The 23,444-nt window shown below is 36.9% G+C and overlaps 1 long non-coding RNA gene across 5 annotated transcripts in view; it reads right to left on the reverse strand.

Annotated features, from left to right (window-relative positions):
• Positions 1-23,444, reverse strand: part of LOC144617434 (uncharacterized) — a 728,263-nt gene that overhangs the window by 585,732 nt on the left and 119,087 nt on the right. The gene's annotated exons all lie outside the window — the stretch shown is intronic.

The following is a 23,444-nucleotide window of genomic DNA, read 5'->3' on the forward strand; positions in this document are numbered from 1 at the left end:
TAAACTCCTAGACAGGTGGTATTGTATCTTCTTATTCATTGTAACTTTTCCAGCACATGTGAAATGATCTCCCAAAGCTTGTCTACTGCCATTATTTTCAGAAGTTGTAGTTGAACAAGGAGATTTGGCCCTTGGCTGAAATTATAGAAAGGAAGTTACTTCTAGTTTCCCAGTGTCTGGATTGACCTATTCCCAGTAGCTGGATTTCCCAGCTACTTCATATACATAAGAGCGTCCTTCTAGATATAATATTTAAATGAAATCTATGTGTATGTTTATAAATGTAAAGTGGAAGTGTTTTAATAATAGTACAAGAAATAGCCTCATACTAATCCTTGATTTTTTAATTCAACAAATGATGTCACAGAGAAGTATAAATTTTTAAACTACAAATACATCTACCTTTCATCACACTGTGTTAATCGAACCCTTTATATGAAACAATACCACTAATTCCTATTAAAGCTTCCCTGAATAAAAAGCTATTTTGTGGACACAGAAATCCACTTTTTCTAAATCTCATTTCTTTTTATCTTTGACACCACCGTTCTTCTGTCTCTTTGTGCAAAAGAGTAAATCCTTTCAGAGCCAACAGGCTCAAATACCATAGCGAGTGAGATTACCAATACTGACATCCCAGATGAATAAACGGTAAGGAGCATTTCTTCTCACCTTTCACCTTGAAATAATCACAGCACTGGAAGGACAGGCTCCGGGTAATAAATGACAGAAAAATCATCCTTCTCACTGTAGCCTAGGAAATTGACTTCAATAATGGTTGATAAAGTTACTCTTTGAAAATAAATTTTAGCAGGAATAATGCCAAATTTAAAAAGAAAAAGTTAGACAACAGAACCTCCTTATTTTTACACTCATTCTCAAGGCCTGGAATCTTCTCCACTGTTTCATATTAACCAAAAATATTTTCACTTACTTAACATTTTTAAAGCACTAGCTCCAAGTTTCCTTCATCCTATTATTAACAAATTATTTGAGAGTCACAGGTGAACTCTTCCATGGCTAAAAGCTCCCATCTCATAATCACCCCCATGGTAATAAGTGTGTGACACATAAAGTTTTTCAAGTACTCATCAAAACAATTGAAAATTCCTTAATAGGGGTGCCTGGCTGGCTCAGTCAGTTAAGCATCTGACTTGGGCTCTGGTCATGATCTCATGGTTCGTGGATTTGGGCCCCGCTTTGGGCTCTGTGCTGACAGCTCAAGGCCTGGAGTCTGCTTCAGGTACTGTGTCTCCCTCTCTCTCTGCCCCTTCCCTGCTCGCACTCTGTCTCTCTCTCTCTCTCTCTCTCTCTCTCAGAAAATAAAATAAACATTAAAAAAATAAAATAAAATAAAATAAAATAAAATAAAATAAAATAAAATAAAATTCCTTAATAAATACAAGGAACTATGTAGGCATAACCCAACGTCCTTCTGGCAACAAAGACCTAAATTGGGTCAATCTCCTTATTATCTTCTCCCCTTTCTCCTCTATACCTCATCCTCATATTCCTATCATCAACCACTTTGGTATCACTAAATGATAAACCTTGTAACATTCATCTCCTCTCTCACTCCCTATGTTAACTGATCACTAAATCTCATAGTATCTACCTGAGAAATGTCTCTCAAATGTACCCTCTTGTCTCCAGCCCACCTCCACTGCCTTAACAAAGACCTTCCTCATCTTTTGTGGGAACCACCACAATAGCTGCTACTCTTTAGTCTCCCTGATCCTGTTTCTTTGCAGTTCACTCAGTGCTTGGCACTGCCACCTGCTGCCTGCTATCTTCCCAAAACACAGAGGTACAGAGACCAGCCACTGGCAGAACAATGCAGCAAAGCCAGGAGGGAACAGAAGAAGAAACCCTCCAACCTCTTTCTGCTCTTACCCTCTGACCTCCTGTTATTATCTCCAATTGGTTGAATACGAAAGGAAGCCAGAGCAGATTCTGGGTCATATAGATGCTAAGGGACAGTCCCCTAGGGTACATAACAAGGCAGAGCTAGGTGGTGAATAAATTTAGGGAGGCAAATGAAGGCATTTGGGGCATAACCTGCACATCCCTACCCTTTCTTCATCTTCTAGGTGCCCACTCAACCTATAAGATCCAGTTCAAAAGTTACCTTCCCAGAGTTACTTTATATATATATATATATATATATATATAGATATAGATATAGATATAGATATAGATATATATACAGATATATCTATATATATCTCACAATATTTCATTGCAATTTATATGTTTACTTATCTTTTTCCCCAAATTCTTAGAATCTCAAAAGCCAGAATACCGTTTCATTTAATTCACAGTCCTTGGCATATTATTGACCCTCATATTATAGTCCTCATGCACGCATATGTGTGTATATTTTAAATGAATGGAGTAAGGCAAACAGGACTTCCCCAATGTTTTGTATGTAAAGAAATAACAATCAAAATTAAGTGCCATGTATCTAACTCTACAGACCCTTCCTGAGGCCAGACTGCAGTTCCCTTTGTCCACACTGCTTCAAGGAAGTGCATGGGAGATACCACATATCTAATCAAGAAAGAGCTCTTTAATAAATTACTTGATGGACCAGATAACTTTACTCCCACCAACCACACAAACTGCCTGTGTTAGCACCTTTGGGCTCCTATAACAAAATACCACAGGTTGGGTGGCTTATAAACAACAGAGATTTATTTCTCATAATACTGGAGATTAAAAGTCTAAGATAAGGTGCCACCAGATTTGGTGTCTGCTGAGAGCCTACTCCCTGATTAATAAACAGTTGGTTTTTTTTCTATGTATCCTCATATAGAGGAAGGGCTAAGGAACTCTCTGGGGCAGAGGCCTCTTTCATAAGGGCTCTAATCCCATATGTGAGGACTCCCCATCATGACCTACTTTCCAAAGGCCTCATCTCCAAATACCATCACATTGGGGATTAGGTTTCAACATAAAAATTCTGGGGAGGCTCAAATATTCAGTCTATGGCCCTCTTCTAAAACCACCTGGAATGATTGGGCCTCAAAGTTATTCCTGGTATCTCTGGATGCCCCCTGAACACACTAACATTTACCTCTTTCACACTGTGGCATTAAGATGTATATGTAGCAGATGCTGTATATGTCACACCCACACAACAGGATTTAGTAATCCCATCTGACTTGAAACTGGAGCATCACTGCATTTGTGCACATAAACTTGACATGTAATTTTCTCTTCAGAAAGTATTCTCACAATCTCTCCTAGATCTTTTTGTCTATATTTTTTTAATGAGGTTGTATAATTTACATGGAATATGACTTGTCATGGTACATCCATAGGACTGAATAATGTACAGTCATTACAATCTTCATAGAGCAATCCGTATCAAAATAACACCAGCATTCTTCACAGAGCTAGAACAAACAATCCTAAAATTTGTATGGAACCAGAAAAGACTCTGACTAGCCAAAGCAATCTTGAAAAAGAAAACCAAAACTGAAGGCATCAAAATCCTGGACTTCAAGCTGTATTACAAAGCTGTAATGACCAAGACAGTATGGTACTGGGACAAAAACAGACACTCAGATCAATGGAACAGAATAGAGAATCCAGAAATGGACCCACAAACATAAGGCCAACTAATCTTTAACAAAGCCAGAAAGAATATCCAATGAAATAAAGACAGTCTCTTCAGCAAATGGTGCTGGGAAAACTGGACAGCGACATGCAGAAAAATGAACCTGGACCACTTCCTTACACCATACACAAAAATAAACTCAAAATGGATAAAAGATCTAAACATAAGATAGGAAACCATCAAAATCCTAGAGGAGAAAGCAGGCAAAAACCTCTTTGACCTCAGCCATGGCAACTTCTTACTCAACACATCTATGGAGGCAAGGAAAACAAAAGCAAAAATGAACTATTGGGACCTCATCAAAATAAAAACCTTCTGCACAGCAAAGGAAACAATCAGCAAAACTAAGAGGCAACCAATGGAACGGGAGAAGATATCTGCAAATGACATATCAGATAAAGGGTTAGTATCCAAAATCTATAAAGATTACCAAACTCAACACCCAAAAAACAAATAATCCGGTGAAGAAATGGGCAAAAGTCATGAATAGACACTTCTCCAAAGAACACATACAGATGGCCAACCAATACATGAAAAAATGCTCAACATCACTCATCATCAGGAAAATATAAATCAAAGTCACTATGAGATACCACCTCACACCTGTCAGAATGGCTAATATTAACAACTCAGGCAACATCAGACGTTGGCGAGGATGCTGAGAAAGAGGATCTCTTTTGCACTGCTGGTAGGAATGCAAAATGGTGAAGCCACTCTGGAAACAGTATGGAGGTTCCTCAAAAAATTAAAAACAGAACTACCCTACGACCCAGCAATTGCACTACTAGGTATTTATTCAAGGGATACAGGTGTGCTGTTTTGAAGGGGCACATGCACCTCAAAGTTTATAGCGATGCTATTGACAATAGCCAAAGTTGGAAAGAGCCCAAATGTCCATCAACAGATGAATGGATAAAGATGTTGTGTGTATGTATATGTTTATGTGTGTGTGTGTGTGTGTGTGTGTGTGTGTGTGTGTATACACACACACACACACACATACATAAACATATACTGAGTTTTGCTCATTGCTCATTTTTACTCATTGCTGAGTAATATTCCTATATATATATATATACACACACAATGGAATATTACTCAGCAATCAAAAAAGAATGAAATCTAGCCATTTGCAACTAGGTGGATGGAACTAGACAGTAGTATGCTAAGTGAAATTAGTCAGTCAGAGAAAGACAAATATCGTATGACTTCACTCATACGAGGAATTTAAGATACAAAACAGATGAGCATAAGGGAAGGGAAGCAAAAATAATATAAAAACAGGGAGGGGGACAAAACATAAGAGACTCTTAAATATAGAGAACAAACAGAGGGTTGCCAGAGGGTTTGTGGGAAGGGGGATGGGCTAAATAGGGAAAGGGCACTAAGGAATCTACTCCTGAAATCATTGTTGCACTATATGCTAACTTGGATGTAAATTAAAAAATAAATAAATTATTTTTAAAAAAGAAAAAATATTCATAAAGAAATTAGAATATACTTACAAAATCATTTTAAAAAGGAAAAAATGAAGCTACAACACTGACTATAATAAAATAGTTAAATCAAAAAATATTTCAAGAGGTAAATGCAAAAATTATTTATTAACAGTGGTAGTGGGATTAAGCATGACTTTTATTCTTTGCCTACACTTCCCTGTGTTTGTTACACTTTCTAAAACAGCCATAAGTATATTTTTAAAATGAACTTATTTATTCTGCATACCTCTCTGTATTGTTGATGAAGCATCAGTCAGATGGAGCACTGTGAAGCCTAGTATAATTTTCATATATCACAGAGTCTCTGAGGATAAGGTTATACCTCAACTTCTAAAACACTTCTCTTCTTATAAGTGATGAATCACTAAATTCTACTCCTTAAATTAATATTACACTATATGTTCACTAACTAGAATTTAAATAAAAATTTGAAAAAAAAATAAAAAAAAATAGTTCTGTGCTTAATTCAAGACTAAAAATGGCAAGTACATTTTTAAAGCTAAAAGTATTTTGGTGAGGTCTTAATATTGTTCCTCAATTTACTACTCCTCAATTTTTTTACCAAAGCAAAGTTTCCTTCTCTCATCAGCTTATCATCCTAATAGTCACATCCTTCTTTCTTTTGGTGGTACAACCCCTCTATCTACCCAAACCCAAAACCTTGGAGATTTTCACTTTTGTATTCATTCATTAATTCAATCAGCATTTATTTAACACCTTCTAGGTGCCACCCAGCGTGGATACTAATAATACAAACATGAAAAGACAACTCTGCTTTTGGGGAGCTTTTAGTTTGGTGAAGGCAGACATGAACCAATTTCAGTAAAATATGACCATTAAGGCAGGTACAAAGTTCAGAGTTAAAGTTCTATTTCCACCTGAGGAGTCAGGAAACACTTCATAGAGGAAGTGTGCTGAGTTGGCATCAGAAGGATTAGTAGTTTCTTTGCCAGTTGGCAATCAAGGAAGACCATTCCAGCAGGGAGAGAAGCTGACTTAAAGGCATTAGAGGCATTAGGTGGAATGTTCTCTGGAATGGCAAGGTATTCAGTATGGCTGGAATTTGAGAGCAGGGAGATGAGGCCATAGTGCTAACCAGGAGATTGATCAGTTCATTTTATGTCCTCCCATGGAGTTCAGACATTATCTAACAAATGATAGAGAGGTAATGAAGGTATTTTGACTAGGGAAGTAACATAACCAAGTTTACAATGTAGAAGGATCACTTTAGAGCTGTGCTGTCCACTACAGAGGTCACTAACCATGAAAGGTTATTGAGCACTTGAAATATGGCTAATCCAAATTGAAATGTCTTATAAGTATAAAATATGTACCATATTTCAATATAAAATAAATGAATATAAAATAAAGGGTCAGTATTCAAAATCGATAAAGAACTTATCAAACTCAACACCCAAAAAAACAAATAATCCAGTCAAGAAATGGGCAGAAGAAAGGAATAGATATTTTTCCAAAGAAAACATCCAGATGGCCAATAGGCACACGGAAAGATGCTCAACAGTACTGATCATCCAGGAAATACAAGTCAAAACCATAATAAGATAACCACCTCACACCTGTCAGAATGGATAAAATTAACAACACATGAAACAACAGATGTTGGCAAGGATGTGGAGAAAGGGGAACACTCTTACACTGTTAGTGGGAATGCAAACTGTGAAGCCACTCTGGAAAACAGTATGAAGGTTCCTCAAAAAGTTAAAAATAGAACTACCCTATGACCCAGCAATTGCACCACTAGGTATTTACTCAAAGAATATAAAAATACTGATTCGAAGGGGTACATGCACCGTGATGTTTATAGCAGCACTATCCACAGTAGCCAAATTATGGACAGAGCCCAAATGTCCTTCAACTGATGAATGGATAAAGATGTGGTGCATGTGCGCGCGCGCGCACACACACACACACACACACACACACACACACACACACACGTGCACAATGGAATATTACTTGGCCATAAAAAATGATGAAATCTTGCCATTTGCAGTGACATGGATGGAACTAGAATGTATTATGCTAAACAAAATAAGTCATTCAGAGAAAAACAAATACCATATGATTTCACTCATAGGTGAAGTTTAAGAAACAAAACAGATGAACATAGGGGAAGGAAAAGAAAAAAAAAGAAAGGGAGGCAAACCATAAGAGACTCTAAACTATAGAGAACAACCTAAGAGCTGGAGAGGAGGTGGGTGGGAGACGAGCTAAATGGGTGATGGGTATTAAGGAGGGCACTTGTCTTGCACATTGGGTATTATATGTAAGAATCACTATTACATTATATGTTAACTAGAATTTAAATAAAAACATTAAACTGGAAAAACAAACAATAAAATAAAATATCCCATTAAGATTTTACATTGATTACATGTTAAAATAACATAATAACATTTTAATTGATATATTTGATTGAATAAAATACTTTATTAAAATTAATTTTAATTATTTCTTTTTAAATTTTTTGTGTGTTTTTTTAATCTTTATTTATTTTTGAAAGAGAGACAAAACATGGGTAGGGGAAGGGCAAAGAGAGAGGGAGACACTGAATCTGAAGCAGGCTCTAAGCTCTGAGCTGTCAGCACAGAGCCTGATGTGGGGCTCAAACTCACAACTGCGAGATCATGACCCAAGCCAAAGTCAGAAGCTTAACTGACTGAGCCACTCAGGCGCTCCTTATTTGTGTGTTTTAATGTTTTGCTAGAAAATACAAAATTACATATGTGGATACATTCTAACTCTATTGGACAGTATTGCTTTAAAGGTAGAGAAAAAAATGGGGTGGAGCTGTGGTTAGATGAAGATCAGGTAAAAAAGCCAGGAAACTATCACAGCAGCTCAAGAGATGAATGTCTGATATAGAAAGAGGGTGATGGGGATGGAGAAGCAGGGAATGAATGTGGGAGACATTTAACAAAAAGAATCAACTGGCCTTAAATAATGTAGTAGATATGGGTAAGGAAGAAGTCTAGAATGACTCCAAGTATTCGGCCTGCAAAAGCAAATGGATGAAGAATTAACCAAAACACATTCTTTGAAAGATAAAGCCAAGATCGAATTTTTAAATGCTGACAATATCTATTGTATCACGTACAGTATTTCATATAACCTCTTTGTGCCTTCTTTTAATCATAGTACAAGAGCTAATAATACTTGTAATAAAATTGTTCAGAAGATTAAATGAATTATGACATTTAATGAACCCGAAACAATTCCTGAAACACAGAAAGCACCCAAAAGAAGGTTTATTCTTGTTATTATTCTGTTTCTAGTCTTCTATGCTCCTCTTTCACATCTTCTATGCCAACATTTTTCAAGCCCTTTAGAGTCTACCTTAACATTATCTCTTCAATCTTGCCCCGCCTTTCTATTTGTACTCTCACCACCCTAACTCAGACCTTCATCACCCAATCACCGGAACACATTAATAGTCATTTAACTGGTTTCCTCCGTGTTGTATCTCCCTTCACGTTGATCCATCCCACACCTGTGTGCCAATCATGTTTTTTAAAGAATATCTATGATCATTGTATTTCCTGATCAGAAAATCTTTAAACCCCTCTATTACACATCAGGAGCTCCTGCCAAATGCTTGCCATTGTTTCTGGACTTTCTGACCAAAGTCCTTCTTTCCTATCTTAGCTATCTAACAAATAAGGAAGGAAAACAGGTCATCATTCCTTGTTCTCATCAATAAGCCAAAGTATACAGTTGCCTGAAGTATACAAATTCTCTTCTGGGCCTTACCCTGTCCCTTTGGTTTTTTAGATCTAGAAGTACTTCAGAGGCCTATGAAAACTTAAGAATCACTCAAAACACCTTGCCATATCACTCCCTAAAACCTCAAAGAAAAAAAAAAAAGCACCCACAGACTTGCCATTGTCATAATTCTAGGATCATTTAACTTCTGCTATCACATGACCCTGTATTGAGGTCTTTTCTCCTCACAATTGTTTCTGATTTATGCTTTCCTCTTTGGGGTTATGGCAACACCTAATACACTATTGAAACCTTCTTTCATTCTATGTCCTTTATGTTTATTGAATTGTTCACTAAGGGGATTAACTAGTATGACAGAGTGTGACATCTCCATTCTACTCCTGATGTATTTCCCCACCTTCTGCTCATCTGATGTGTTTAATATCCTGAATTTTTACCATCCAGTTTTATGGGGATGAGAACTCTTTTAATGCATGGTTGGAGGATTAAAGATATCCTGTTCTATCTGAGAGAAGATTTTCCACAATCCTTCTAAAATATCCAACCAGGACCAATAAGGAAGTCTGTTAGTAAACACGAAATTGTCAGGAACTGAAATGCATCATGAATTTACTTTAAGTGGTGATCTCAACTCTAGGAGTGGGTGGGGAGGGGCAGCAAGAATGCCAAATGTAGTACACTAGTGAGCCACTATATGGATGGGGGTATGTGCTGGTACCAGAACATAGGCTTAGAATTGTTCCACCAAACTAAGAATTAATCTCTAGCCCATGTTTTTTTTAACATTTATTTGTTTTTGAGAGAGCATGAGTGGGGAGTAGCAGAGAAAGAAGGGGACAGAGGATCCAAAGTGGGCTCTGCACTGGTGACAGTGAGCCAGATGCGGGACTCAAACTCATGAACCATGAGATCATGACCTGAGCTGAAGTTGGATGCTCAACCACCTGAGTCACCCTGACACCCCAATCTCTAGCCCATCTTTTATTATTAACTTGGCAAAGCAAACATAATTCACCAACCAACACTCAAACAATATCATTAGAACATCACCATAGTGACCACAACAGTTCATAATACATTCCAAAGTGTTTACAATATTCTTTCATTTTCTTTTTTTAAAATGTTTATTTATTTGAGAGAGAGAGAGAGAGAGAGAGAGAGAGAGAGAGAGAGAGAATGTGAGTGGGGGAGGGGCAAAGAGAGAGGAAGACACAGAATCTGAAACAAGCTCCAGGCTCTGAGCTGTCAGCCCAGAGCCTGACACAGGGCTCAAACTGGTGAACTGTGAGATCATGACTGAGCTGAAGTTGGACACTCAACTGACTGAGCCACCCAGGCACCCCTACAGTATTCTAACTCCCCTTTGAGACTGCCAGACAAAGATGATAGAATAACTAATCTCTCCCAAAATTCCACAAAAATTATAACACAAAGGAGAAAATAAGAGCAAAGCAATTAAACAATGGAAACAAGAAGGGACATGAAATTCTGAGAAACTGCTAAAGACACAGAGGATCGGAGATCAGAAAAAAGACAACTGAGAAATTTGTTCATGTCTCCAGAGAATAAATTAAAAGAGGAAGATAAAGAAGTTATATGAAACCAATTAAGAGACTGAACATACATCTAAAGATACAATATCCACCTAGTTGAAAGTGCAGTAGAATTAAATGGAGTAGATGGTGGATAATCAAAGAAATAAAAAGAAGAATTTCTTTGAAGAAAGATTTGATTCTTCAGATCAAAAAAGACCCACCAAATGCAAAGCAGAAGAAATGTGGGGAGGAGGAGACACATCATACAATTTCTAAACTTTAAGGATAATGAGAAAAATCCAGAAGCTCCCAGAAAAAGAAAAATATTCTGTGAAAGAATAAAAATCTGATTGGCATCAGACTTTTTATCTTCAAAACTAAAATTCAGAAAACAATGAGATAATGAAGTGTTGCCTACAAAGTTGTGAGGGGAAAGGATTTCGCACCTGGAATTCCATTTTCCAGGCAGGAGAGAAAAACAGACATTATTCATGTAAAAATTTCAATACTACCAATACTCTCTCCCCACAAAAACTTTCCTTGGTGATGTAGTGCAGCAAAACAATGCAATTATTACGAAAGGATTCAGTACTGTGTCATGTCTAAGAATACAGATTCTGGAGCCTGATTGCCTGAATTTTGAATCCTAGATCCCTATTTACCAACTATGTGACCTTGGGCAAGTACTTAACCTCTTTGTGCTTCAGCTTCTTCACCTGCAAAAGAGGATGATTTACAATATCTACATCACAAGGTCATGAAAATTAATTTGGTTAATATAATACATAAATATTTAGTACAGTGCCTGGTACATGGTAAACATTCTGAAGTTTTTGCAGTGCTTCTTAAAATGGAAGGGGAGTAAAATGCTAAATTAAAAATAAATAATGTGACCTCTGGTTTCAACTGCAACATGTAAAGAGCTTACAAGTAGTCACTCCTATCCTTACCATAAGACAAATACCGAGCAAGGGTACCTGGCTGGCTCAGTTGGTACAGCACATGACCCTGATGTTGGGGTCATGAGTTCAAGTCCCACATTGGGCAGGGAGCCTACTTGAAAATTAATAAGATTTTTTTTTAAGAAAAAAAAAAGTTGAGCAATCTAAAAATCAATCATATTTCTTGGGCTCATCAGAAAATTCAGGTCAGAGGGCAAACTACCACCATGAAATTATAGCCAATCACAGCTCACAATAGTTTATAATATCAACATGACACCCAATCACAGCTGTCATCAGGTTATTTTGCAACAGAAGCCCTTAGAGCCATAAATGTCGGACCAAATAAATGCTGATTTTATGAATTGTTGGAGGCCAAATGTGGACTAGTTCAATAGGGAGAAACTGCTGGAAGCCAAAACTTAGGGAGACCCCTACACTCTCATGGGTTTTACCCCCAAGAATCCTATCAAATTCTCAAGGTGAAGATGCAAGAAAAATTCCCTTATATCTATGGTAGGGAGAAAAGAAATATAAATGCTATGAAAGAACCAAGAGCATTCTCCATAAAAAGGTCTACCCTCTAAGAAAAAACACTTTACCAGAGCCTCATCTGACCTAGGGAAAGGGTAATTCCCCAACTCCAACCCCCTCTAACCTTCCAGTCTCACCTAAGGGGGAGAAAAAGAAGCTAAGAAATATTTGCAAAAGCCACAACAAAAGGACAATGGCCCATTAAAAACTGAGATTTCACTATAAGATTATAAAATGCTTCCTCTCCCCCATATCTTACCACCACACCAATGGGGCTTCAAAATAACAATAATGGCTTAGAGAGGAAGGAGCTGCAAGATACAGATTCTATTTAAGAAAAAGTTCTCAGGGAAACTCTAAGGGAACCAACAGGGGGAAAAAAAAAACAAGGACACTAAGAGAAACTGAAGCATCTGGCATCTACATCTACAGGCAACTAAACACAACCTAACAAAACCTCACACTAAAGGTCTACTTATCTCAGTTCCTGCCATCCAATACATAGTGTCCAGTGTTCAACAAGAAAGGGCAGGCATGCTAACAAGGAAGCTAAAAAAAACGTCTAAAGAGTATTGAAACCAGACTTAATATTACATAAATTATGGAATTATCACACAGGGAACTTTAAATAACTATGATTAATTTGTAAACAGCTCTAACAGAAGAAGTAGACAAAAATGGAAGAACATATGGGTAATATAAGCAGAGACATGAAAACTAAGAAAAAAAGCAAAGAAAATGCTACAAATAAAAAAGACATGAATAAACCTTAAATGTTTGTTGCTATGTGAAAGAAGCCAGTCTGAAAAGACTGCATGTTGTATGATTCCATTTACATGACAATCTGAGAAAGGCAAAATTATAGAGAGAGTAAAAAGATCAGTGATTGCCAGAGGCTTAAGGGGAGTGGAAAAGTTGGATAGATGGTTTTTTAGCACAGGGGACTTTAAGGGCAGAGAAAGTATTCTGTATCACACTGTAATGGTAGATACATAACATTAATGCATTTGTCCCAATCCACAGAACTTATAAAGTACTTGATTCAAATTTTCAAATTACTTAGGAGATCAAGAGATTCTACCAAGGAATGCAGACTGTGACAAAAGGACCCAATTACAAATGTATGGAAAAAAGCTTCACTGAAAGGAGCAGAGTTAAAAGCTGCTGACCTGACTAGAAATATGTAGAATCTATAAGACTAAAGGCAAAGGAAGTATACATAAGCCTTGTACTCAAGTTAATAAAATTGTTTCCCCATGGGGGAATGAGTTATCAATCCTGATACTCCTTTACATGTATGTCTATGTGTGTGTATGTGTATATATCTATATACATCTATGTGATATATCTATATATATAAAAGAGAGAGAGAGTGAGTGGGGTAGGGGCAGAGGGAGAGGGAGAGAGAGAGTTTCAAGCAGCCTCCATGACAGCCCAGAGCTCCCCACACAGGGCTCAATTCCACAACTGTGAGATCATGACCTGAGCCAAAATCACATGTCAATCACTGAACCAACTGAGACACCCATGTGCCCATTTACATATATATTTGTATTTAACAATTAAATAACTGGATAGTGGAGAGTAGGAGCCAGGTTTCTCATTGTTAGATTGGGAATTTACAGGTAGGCAAGAGGATCAGGCAAGTATGATCCAGATGGTGATGGATTAGAACTGGAGGCATCAGTAAGAATTCACCTTTAGCATAATAACAATGCAGATTACTACATGTAGAAACATTTACAGATATGTTCCTATACTGGGTGAGTATATACACATATATTTCTTCACTCTGTCAGCTGAAAGAACCTAAAAGAAATGATACTCCAGTAGCATGAGCACACCTAGCACCCAGATCTTGTCTCTAAAAAGGATCCAGGGATTCTTGCAGAAATGGCTGATTCTGAGACTTGAGTAAAAAATACACAAGATGATGGCACAAAAACAGACACATAGACCAATGGAATAGAATAGAAACCCCAGAACTAGACCCACAAACGTATGGCCAACTCATCTTTGACAAAGCAGGAAAGAACATCCAATGGAAAAAAGACAGTCTCTTTAACAAATGGTGCTGGGAGAACTGGACAGCAACATGCAGAAGGTTGAAACTAGACCACTTTCTCACACCATTCACAAAAATAAACTCAAAATGGATAAAGGACCTGAATGTGAGACAGGAAACCATCAAAACCTTAGAGAAGAAAGCAGGAAAAGACCTCTCTGACCTCAGCCGTAGCAATCTCTTACTTGACACATCCCCAAAGGCAAGGGAATTAAAAGCAAAAGTGAATTACTGGGACCTTATGAAGATAAAAAGCTTCTGCACAGCAAAGGAAACAACCAACAAAACTAAAAGGCAACCAACGGAATGGGAAAAGATATTTGCAAATGACATATCGGACAAAGGGCTAGTATTCAAAATCTATAAAGAGCTCACCAAACTCCACACCCGAAAAACAAATAACCCAGTGAAGAAATGGGCAGAAAACATGAATAGACACTTCTCTAAAGAAGACATCCAGATGGCTAACAGGCACATGAAAAGATGCTCAACGTCGCTCCTCATCAGGGAAATTCAAATCAAAACCACACTCAGCTATCACCTCACGCCAGTCAGAGTGGCCAAAATGAACAAATCAGGAGACTATAGATGCTGGAGAGGATGTGGAGAAACGGGAACCCTCTTGCACTGTTGGTGGGAATGAAAATTGGTGCAGTCACTCTGGAAAACAGTGTGGAGGTTCCTCAAAAAATTAAAAATAGACCTACCCTATGACCCAGCAATAGCACTGCTAGGAATTTACCCAAGGGATACAGGAGCACTGATGCCTAGGGGCACTTGTACCCCAATGTTTATAGCAGCACTCTCAACAATAGCCAAATTATGGAAACAGCCTAAATGTCCATCAACTGATGAATGGATAAAGAAATTGTGGTTTATATACACAATGGAGTACTACATGGCAATGAGAAAGAACGAAACATGGCCTTTGTAGCAACGTGGATGGAACTGGAGAGTGTGATGCTAAGTGAAATAAGCCATACAGAGAAAGACAGATACCATATGTTTTCACTCTTATGTGGATCCTGAGAAACTTAACAGAAACCCATGGGGGAGGGGAAGGAAAAAAAAAGAGGTTAGAGTGGAAGAGAGCCAAAGCATAAGAGACTGTTAAAAACTGAGAACAAACTGAGAGTTGATGGGGGGTGGGAGGGAGGGCAGGGTGGGTGATGGGTATTGAGGAGGGCACCTTTTGGGATGAGCACTGGGTGTTGTATGGAAACCAATTTGACAATAAACTTCATATATTGAAAAAAAAATACACAAGATGAGCCTAGAGCATTTTATGTGCCAGAAAGTTAAGAAGAGCTCAAGTAAAACAAAAACAAAACCCTTACACCAATGGGGGTGGGGGTGTCAAAGGGACACAAGAGCCAACTGAAAGAACTCCCAGCTCCCAGTAGCCAAAGATGGAATAATTTTAGCAAAAATTAAATAAATAAAGCAGTTTTGAATCATAACCCAAGTATAAAATAAATACGTTTGAGTCCATACTGATAGAAATAAATTATTGAATAAGTAAACAAACAGAGAGATAAGACAAATCTGTGCAGAGGATTTTCTTTTTCTACTCTTTTTTAAAAGTTTATTTATTTTGAGAGAGAGAGTGAGAGCACACAAGTACGACAAGGGAAGGAACAGAGAGAGAGAGAGGGAGAGAGAGAATCCCAAGCAGGCTCTGTGCTGTCATAAATTATTTTCAAATAATTTATATAGATAATCCATCCTCAAATAAAGGGTGGATTAACTCTTTACTCCTTAACTGTGACCTGTACATAGTGACTGCCTTCCAAACAGGTCAGTATGGAAAGTGGAAACAAAAAGTAACTTTATGGTGAAGAAATATGACAAATATCACCTCTACCATATGACTATGATCAACATCAACAGTGATAAATCATGTTAACAGTATGTACTCTTGATGTGATGTGACAAAAATGGCACTTTACCTCTGTGGCCTACCTTCCAAAAACCCATAATCCCAGTTTAATTACAAGAAAAACATCACACAATGTCCAATAGAAGCCATCCTTTAAATTATCTGACCAGTGCTCAAAACTGCCAAAGTAATTTCATAAGTTAAATAACAACCACCCAAAGATGTCAGGTTCTCATCTCTGAAACTTGTAAATGTTACCTTATTTGTGAGAGGAGTCTTTGCAGATGTGATTAATGATTTTGAAGTGAAGAGATTATGTTGGATTATCCGAGCTGGCCTTAAATGCTATCACAAGTGTCCTTAAAGATAGATGCAAAGGGAAATCTACCAGAGACACACATAGAAGACCATGGGAAGATGGAGGTAGAGACAAGTGATGCAGCCACAAACCCAGGAATGTCAGGCAGCCACCAGACACTGGAAAAGACAAGAACGAGTTCTCCCCTAGAGCCCCAGAGAGAGGGTGGTCTTGCTAGATTTGGACATCTAGCCTCCAGAACTGTGAAAGAACACATTTTCATTACTGTAAGCCATCAAGTTTCCGGAATAATTTACTATAGCAGGCACAAGCAATTAATATAGTCACAAAAAAGAAAAAGAAAGTCTGAGAAATTATCATAGACAAGAGAAGGAAGAGATTTGACAACAATGTGTAATGTGATATCCTGGATGGGATCCTGGAATGGAAAAAGTATATTAGGTTAAAAAAATAAAAACTAAGGAAATTTGAATAAAGTTTCCACTCTATTAAAGAATTATATATCAATATTGGTTCATTAATTGTAACAAATGTATCAATACTAATGTAAGATGTTAATAATAGGGGAAAAACTGGGTATACAGTATATAAAAACTCTCTATTACCTTTATTTTTAATTTTTCTAACGTTTATTTAATTTTGAGAGAGAGAGAGAGAGAGAGAGAGAGAGTGTGTGTGTGTGTGTGTGTGTGTGTGTGAACAGGGGAGGGACAGAGAGAGAGGGAGACACAGAATCCAAAGCAGGCTCCAGGCTCCAAGCTGTCAGCTCAGAGCCCAACACAGGGCTCAAACTCAAACCGTGAAATCATGAACTGAGCCAATGCTGGACGCTTAACTGACTGAGCCACCCAGGCACCCCTCTCTGAATTATCTTTTAAATTTTTTCCATAAATACAAAACTTCTAAGAAAAATAAAGCCTATTTAAAATAAAAACACTGATAAATAAATACCTTAGAAAACAAAATCTAGATGATTACAATATATCCTGGTTACAAGGAATTAAAGAGATGGTGTGGGACTATAATACACTTAGCCATCAATTTTTTTCACATATAAAAATGCTTTAATATGTTCATTAAAACTTTTAAGATAAAGAATAAACATAGGGCAGTGAGGGGATGGGAAAAATAGGTGAAGGGAATTAAGAGGTACAAACTTCAAGTTATAAAATAAATAAATCACAGTATGTGAAGTACAGCATAGAGAATATAATCAATAATGTTGTAATAACTTTGGTGACAGATGGTAATTAGTGTTATCATAGCAATCATTTTATAATGTATATAAATATCAAGTCACTGAAACAAATATAATATCGCATGTCAACTAGACTTCAATTTTAAAAAACAGAACAAAAACAGGAGCTTTTTTTCAAGCCACAAAAGGGGAAAAGAAACAGAAAATAATGTAACCTAGGGGACAAAATCATAAGAAAAATATGTATACACACATAATAAAGTATGGTAAAATGGAAACATAAAATAAGGTGGTGGGAATAAGACCAAATATATCAATCAATGTAAAATTAAAGATTTAATTTCTGCTATATGCTACTTACAATTAATGAAGACAGGTTAAAAACAAAGCATAGATAAATACATGCTAGGAAAATCACAATAAAAGAAAGCATGTGTGGTATTATTAGCATCAGAAAAAATAGAATTCAAGTCAAAAGGCATGAAATGGAACAAGGAAGGATTTATAATGATATAAGCTGTAATTCCCCCAAGAAGATAACTATAGTCATGAACCATCATGACTAAATAGCATACGATCAAAATATAAAGCAAAAGCTATTAGAAAAAATGTGGATTGTATCCATGAAATCAAAATTTGAATAGAAAACCTTCACTCATCTCTCTCAGAAAAAGACAGGATAAGTAGATAAAAAATAAAGAAGTTACAGAAAATGTGAATAACACTATTATTACAATTATTTTATTAATGTATATAGAATGAATACCAAAGCATACAGAGAATATCTTTCCTTTCAAAGAGCTCTGGAAAGAATACCAAAAACATAGTCGTGTGTAAAGTCACAAAAAAACTCTCTATGAATCCCTCAAAGTTTAAATTTATAGGTCACATTAACTCAGTCGCAATTTCATACTGTAAGTTTAGAACAAAAGTATTTTTTTAAAGCCACCAAAATTAATCTACTTACAAATAAATAATTATGAAAATACTGTATATTAAAACCTCTGGGGTGCAACCATGGAAGCACTCATAAGAAAATGTATAAACTTAAAATGCATTCATTAGAAAGCAACTGAAAGTTTAATGTAAAATAAAAAAATACAATGTGGTCCTGGCATCTGGGTGGCTCAGTCAGTTAAGCATCTGAGTCTTGGTTTCAGCTCAAGTTGTGATCTCACGATTCGTGAGTTCAAGCTCTGCATCGGGCTCTGCTCTAACAGCTCAGAGCCTGGAGCCTGCTTCGGATTCTGTGTCTCCCTGTCTCTCTGCCTCTCACCTGCTCGTGCTCTGTCTCTCTCTCTCTCTCTCAAATAAATAAACATGTAAAAAATTAAAAAAAAAAAAAAAGAAAAGAAAAAAGAATCCCCTGGCCCATTAGCTTCAGGGAAACCCACCAGCTCTGAAGAGTGCCATTTGTTAAGCTATCATTTATCACTTATGAAGTGTCAGGTACTGTGTTAAGATACTTCCATTAGCTCCAGTCCTCATAATAACACTGAAAAATAAGTATAATTAATTCCATTTTAAGATGAGGCAAGAAGAAGCTCAGAGACATTAAATAACTTATTTAAGATCACAGAAGTAATAAATAGCCAAATTGGGACTCAAACCCAGCACTGCTTGACTTCAAAGCTCATGCTTTATACTGCACTTAATCCATCCTGTTTACAGATTTGCATTTTGAGTGTGTTATGGGTTGTGAGTTTCTCAGAAGGATGTTGGAGTACACAGCCCCTCAGTACTTGTGAACATGATCTTATTGGGAAATAGGAGATGAGCAGATAAGCAAATTAAGATGAGGCTGTTAGAGTGGGACCTAATCCAATATGACTATGTCCTTATAAAAAGAGGAAATTTGGACACAGAGACAGAGTGAAGAGAAGAAAATGTAAAGCAAGACATAGGAACAATGTCATCTACAAGCCAGGGAATGCCAGAGAGAGGCTCCCAGGAGCTAGGAGAGAGAAATGGAACAGATTCTCCTTCACAGCCCTCAGAAGAAACCAACCCTGCCCAACATCCTCATCTTGGACTTATGGTCTCCAAAACTGTGAGACAACGTATTTCCATTGTGTGAGCTACCCAGTGTGTGGAACTTTGTTACCACAGCCCCAGGATGCCAATCTAGGGCTCAATTTCCTTCTCCTGCAACACTCTTACTTACTTCAACCCTACTTTTAAGAACTCCCATTCTCCATTCTTCCACCACCACCATCACAACCCAATATTCTCTCAATATCTACTGAACTGCCTACATTTCTTATACTACAATTTTGTATCCACCAAAGACTTGCTTCCTGTTTCAATTTCTGTGTTTTTCCAATCATGGTATAATTGCAAGACATAACCTTATAATGCCATTCCTTTCCCTCCCAAAGATATCATTTGCTTTACAATACCTAAAACAAGACACTGTACATGGTAAGCATGCAACTATATATGTTTGCATTCATATATATTTGATGTATATAATTAGTATAACATGTTAGTAAAGCAATTTAGCAATATGTATCAAGAGTTCAAGAGGCTTTTGATGTTTAACTTAGTATTTTCATTTTTTTTTTTGCTTCCCCCTGTGTTTTATTTTTTTTATTTTAATTTTTTTTAATTTATATCCAAATTAGTTAGCATATAGTGAAACAATGATTTCAGGAGTAGATTCCTTAGTGCCTCTTACCCATTTAGCCCATCCCCCCTCCCACAACCCCTCCAGCAACCCTCAGTTTGTTCTCCATATTTATGAGTCTCTTCTGTTTTGTCCCCCTTCCTTTTTTTGCATTATTTTTGTTTCCCTTCCCTTATGTTCATCTGTTTTGTCTCTTAAAGTCTTCATATGAGTGAAGTTATATGATTTTTGTCTTTCTCTGACTGACTAATTTCACTTAGCATAATACCCTCCAGTTCCATCCACATAGTTGCAAATGGCAACTTAGTATTTCCATTTTGAGGAATTTATGTTACATAAATAAATTAACAGGAGAAAAAGTCATATGCACCACAACATTATCTAAAAGTTTGGAAATAAATCTAAAATATCCAAACAAATCAATCAGTGTGATACACCACATTAATAAAAGAAAGGGTAAGAACCATATGACCTTCCCAATAGATACAGAAAAGGCATTTGACAAAATACAGCATCCATTCTTGATAAAAATCCTCAACAAAGTAGGGTTAGAGGGAACATACCTCAACATCATAAAGGCCATATACAAAAGACCTGCAACTAATATCATCATCAAAGGGGAAAAACGGGAGAGCTTTTCCTCTAAGGTCAGAAACAAGACAGGGATGCCCATTCTCACCACATTTATTTAACTCGTACTGGAAGTCCTAGCCTCACCAATAAGATAACAAAAAGAAATAAAAGGCATTCAAATCAGCAAGGAAGAAGTCAAACTTCTTCTGTCTTCACAGACAACACAACACTCTATCAATAGAGTGAAAATAGAGTGAAATCAATAGAAATTGATGAAATATATAAGTTGATAAATATAGAAATCAATTTAATTTGGTGATATGTTGGGTATGGTGGATAAGAGGTCAAGTTAAGACTGACTCTTGGATTTCCAATTTATCTAAGTAGATAGACAGTGGCATTGGGTTGGAAATTGTGATATCAGTGAGGAACACAGTGATTTTCAAGTACCTTTGGATCAACAGAGTGGATGTTAAGACACCTGAATACATGAATCTGTAGCCCAAAGGAAAGATCTAGGCTGGAGAGAGAAACTCACAAGTCATTGAAGCTACTCCTCATTCAATTCAGACATTACTGAATGTCTGCAGTGTGCCAAGTACTGTATTAAAGATAATGGACAGAAAAAAGTAACAAGATACCATCTCCTTCTTCCAAGAGTAATGCCTCCCTATATCCTACAGAGTAAAGTGTAAACATTTTATATTGGTAATATTCAGATTACTTCACAGTCTTTCCCCAACTCATACTACCCCTTTTATGGGTAAACTCTCAAGTTCCCAAATTCTCCAAGCCACTCAAACTGGTTACTTGCCCTCCTCCCAGCTAGAATAATGAGTTCCTGTCTCTACAACCCTTTGTCCATAAAATACTCTTTCCTTCCCAACTCTACTTAACTCTAATACAATACTCTACTTTCCAACACAGGATGCCTTCCTTTCTTCCCTTTACCCACAGAAAACCCTTCAGGAGGTGGGTCAGTTGAAGTTCTTCTTCCTCACCAGATCCTTTCAAGAGTTGAGTGAAGATGTTAATTTCTTCCACCATAAAATTCATAAATGCATTTTCAATGGGAAGCCCTCCCCATAATTTAATTTAAACATTTTTGGCAAATATAACATTCTTTGGCAGCTAGCTATACAATAGATAGATGCTGTTATAAATGATATTAAGCCAAATGTGAAATGGAAACTAGAGCTTCCTCCTAAGATAAATTTATCCCTTTGTCTTTCTTATCCTATATCTAGAGAGTGTCCATTTTTATTAACAGTTTTCAGAACTAAAAACAAATATTTTCACCTCCCCAGCTCCTTCCCCTTTTTTGATAGGCTTGGGGAGAGGTCTAGAATATTATAGCATTAAAAGAGCTTGCTTTCATTTTTCAAAAAGTGGTGCTACCGTTTTAACACAATGTTTCATAACTCCTATTTGAGTTTCCAGATTTTGTAATAAAAAAAAACCTCCCCCTAAGGTCAGGAACAAGACAGGGATGTCCACTCTCACCACTGTTACTCAACACAGAATTGGAAGTCTTAGCCTCTGCAATCAGACAACACAAAGAAATAAAAGGCATCCAAATCGGCCAGGAGGATGTCAAACTTTCACTCTTCACAGATGACATGATACTCTATATGGAAAACCTAAAAGATTCCACCAAAAAAACTGCTAGAATTGATTCATGAATTCAGCAAAGTTGCGGGATATAAAATCAATGCACAGAAATCGGTTGTATTCCTATACACCAAAAATGAAGTGACAGAAAGAGAAATCAAGGAATCAATCCCATTTACAGTTGCACAAAAAACCATAAAATACCTAGGAAAAAATGTAACCAAAGAGGCGAAAAACCTATACACTGAAAACTATAGAGCTTATGAAAGAAATTTAAGAAGACACAAAAAAAATGCAAAAAAGAAAATTCCATGCTCCTGGATAGGAAGAACAAATATTGTTAAAATGTCGATACTACCCAAAGCAATCTACATATTCAATGTAATCCCTGTCAAAATAACATCAGCATTCTTCACAGAGAAGAATCCTAACAAACAATCCTAAAATTTGTATGGAACCAGAAAAGACCCCGAATAGCCAAAGCAATTTTGAAAAAGAAAACCAAAGCAGGAGGCATCACAATCCCAGACTTCAAGCTATACTACAAAGATGTAATCATCAAGACAATATGGTACTAGCACAAGAACAGACACTCAGATCAATGTAACAGAACAGAGAACCCGTAAATGGACCCACAAACATATGGCCAACTAATCTTTAACAAAGCAAGAAAGAATATCCAATGGAATAAAGACAGTCTCTTCAGCAAATGGTGCTGGGAAAACTGGACAGCGACATGCGGAAGAATGAACCTGGATCACTTTCTTACACCATACACAAAAATAAACTCAAAGTGGATGAAAGACCTAAATGTGAGACAGGAAGCCATCAAAATCCTAGAGGAGAAAGCAGCAAAAACCTCTTTGATCTTGGCCGCAGCAACTTCTTACTCAACACGTCTCCAGAGGCAAGAGAAACAAAAGCAAAAATGAACTACTCGGACCTCATCAAAATAAAAAGCTTCTGCACAGCAAAGGAAACAATCAGCAAAACTAAAAGGCAACCGACGGAATGGGAGAAGATATTGCAAATAACATATCAGATAAAGGGATAGTTTCCAAAATCTATAAAGAACTTATCAAACTCAACACCCAAAAAAGAAATAATACAGTGAAAAAATGGGCAAAAGACATGAATAGACGCTTCTGCAAAGAACACATCCAGATGGCCAACTGACATACGAAAAATGCTCAACATCACTCATCACCAGGGAAATACAAATCAAAACCACAATGAGATACCACTTACACCTGTCAGAATGGCTAACATTAACAACTCAGGCAACAACATGTTGGCGA

The sequence above is a fragment of the Panthera onca genome, chromosome C2 (assembly GCF_046562875.1).
Source record: "Panthera onca isolate mPanOnc1 chromosome C2, mPanOnc1 haplotype 2, whole genome shotgun sequence".
Taxonomy (NCBI): domain Eukaryota; kingdom Metazoa; phylum Chordata; class Mammalia; order Carnivora; family Felidae; genus Panthera; species Panthera onca.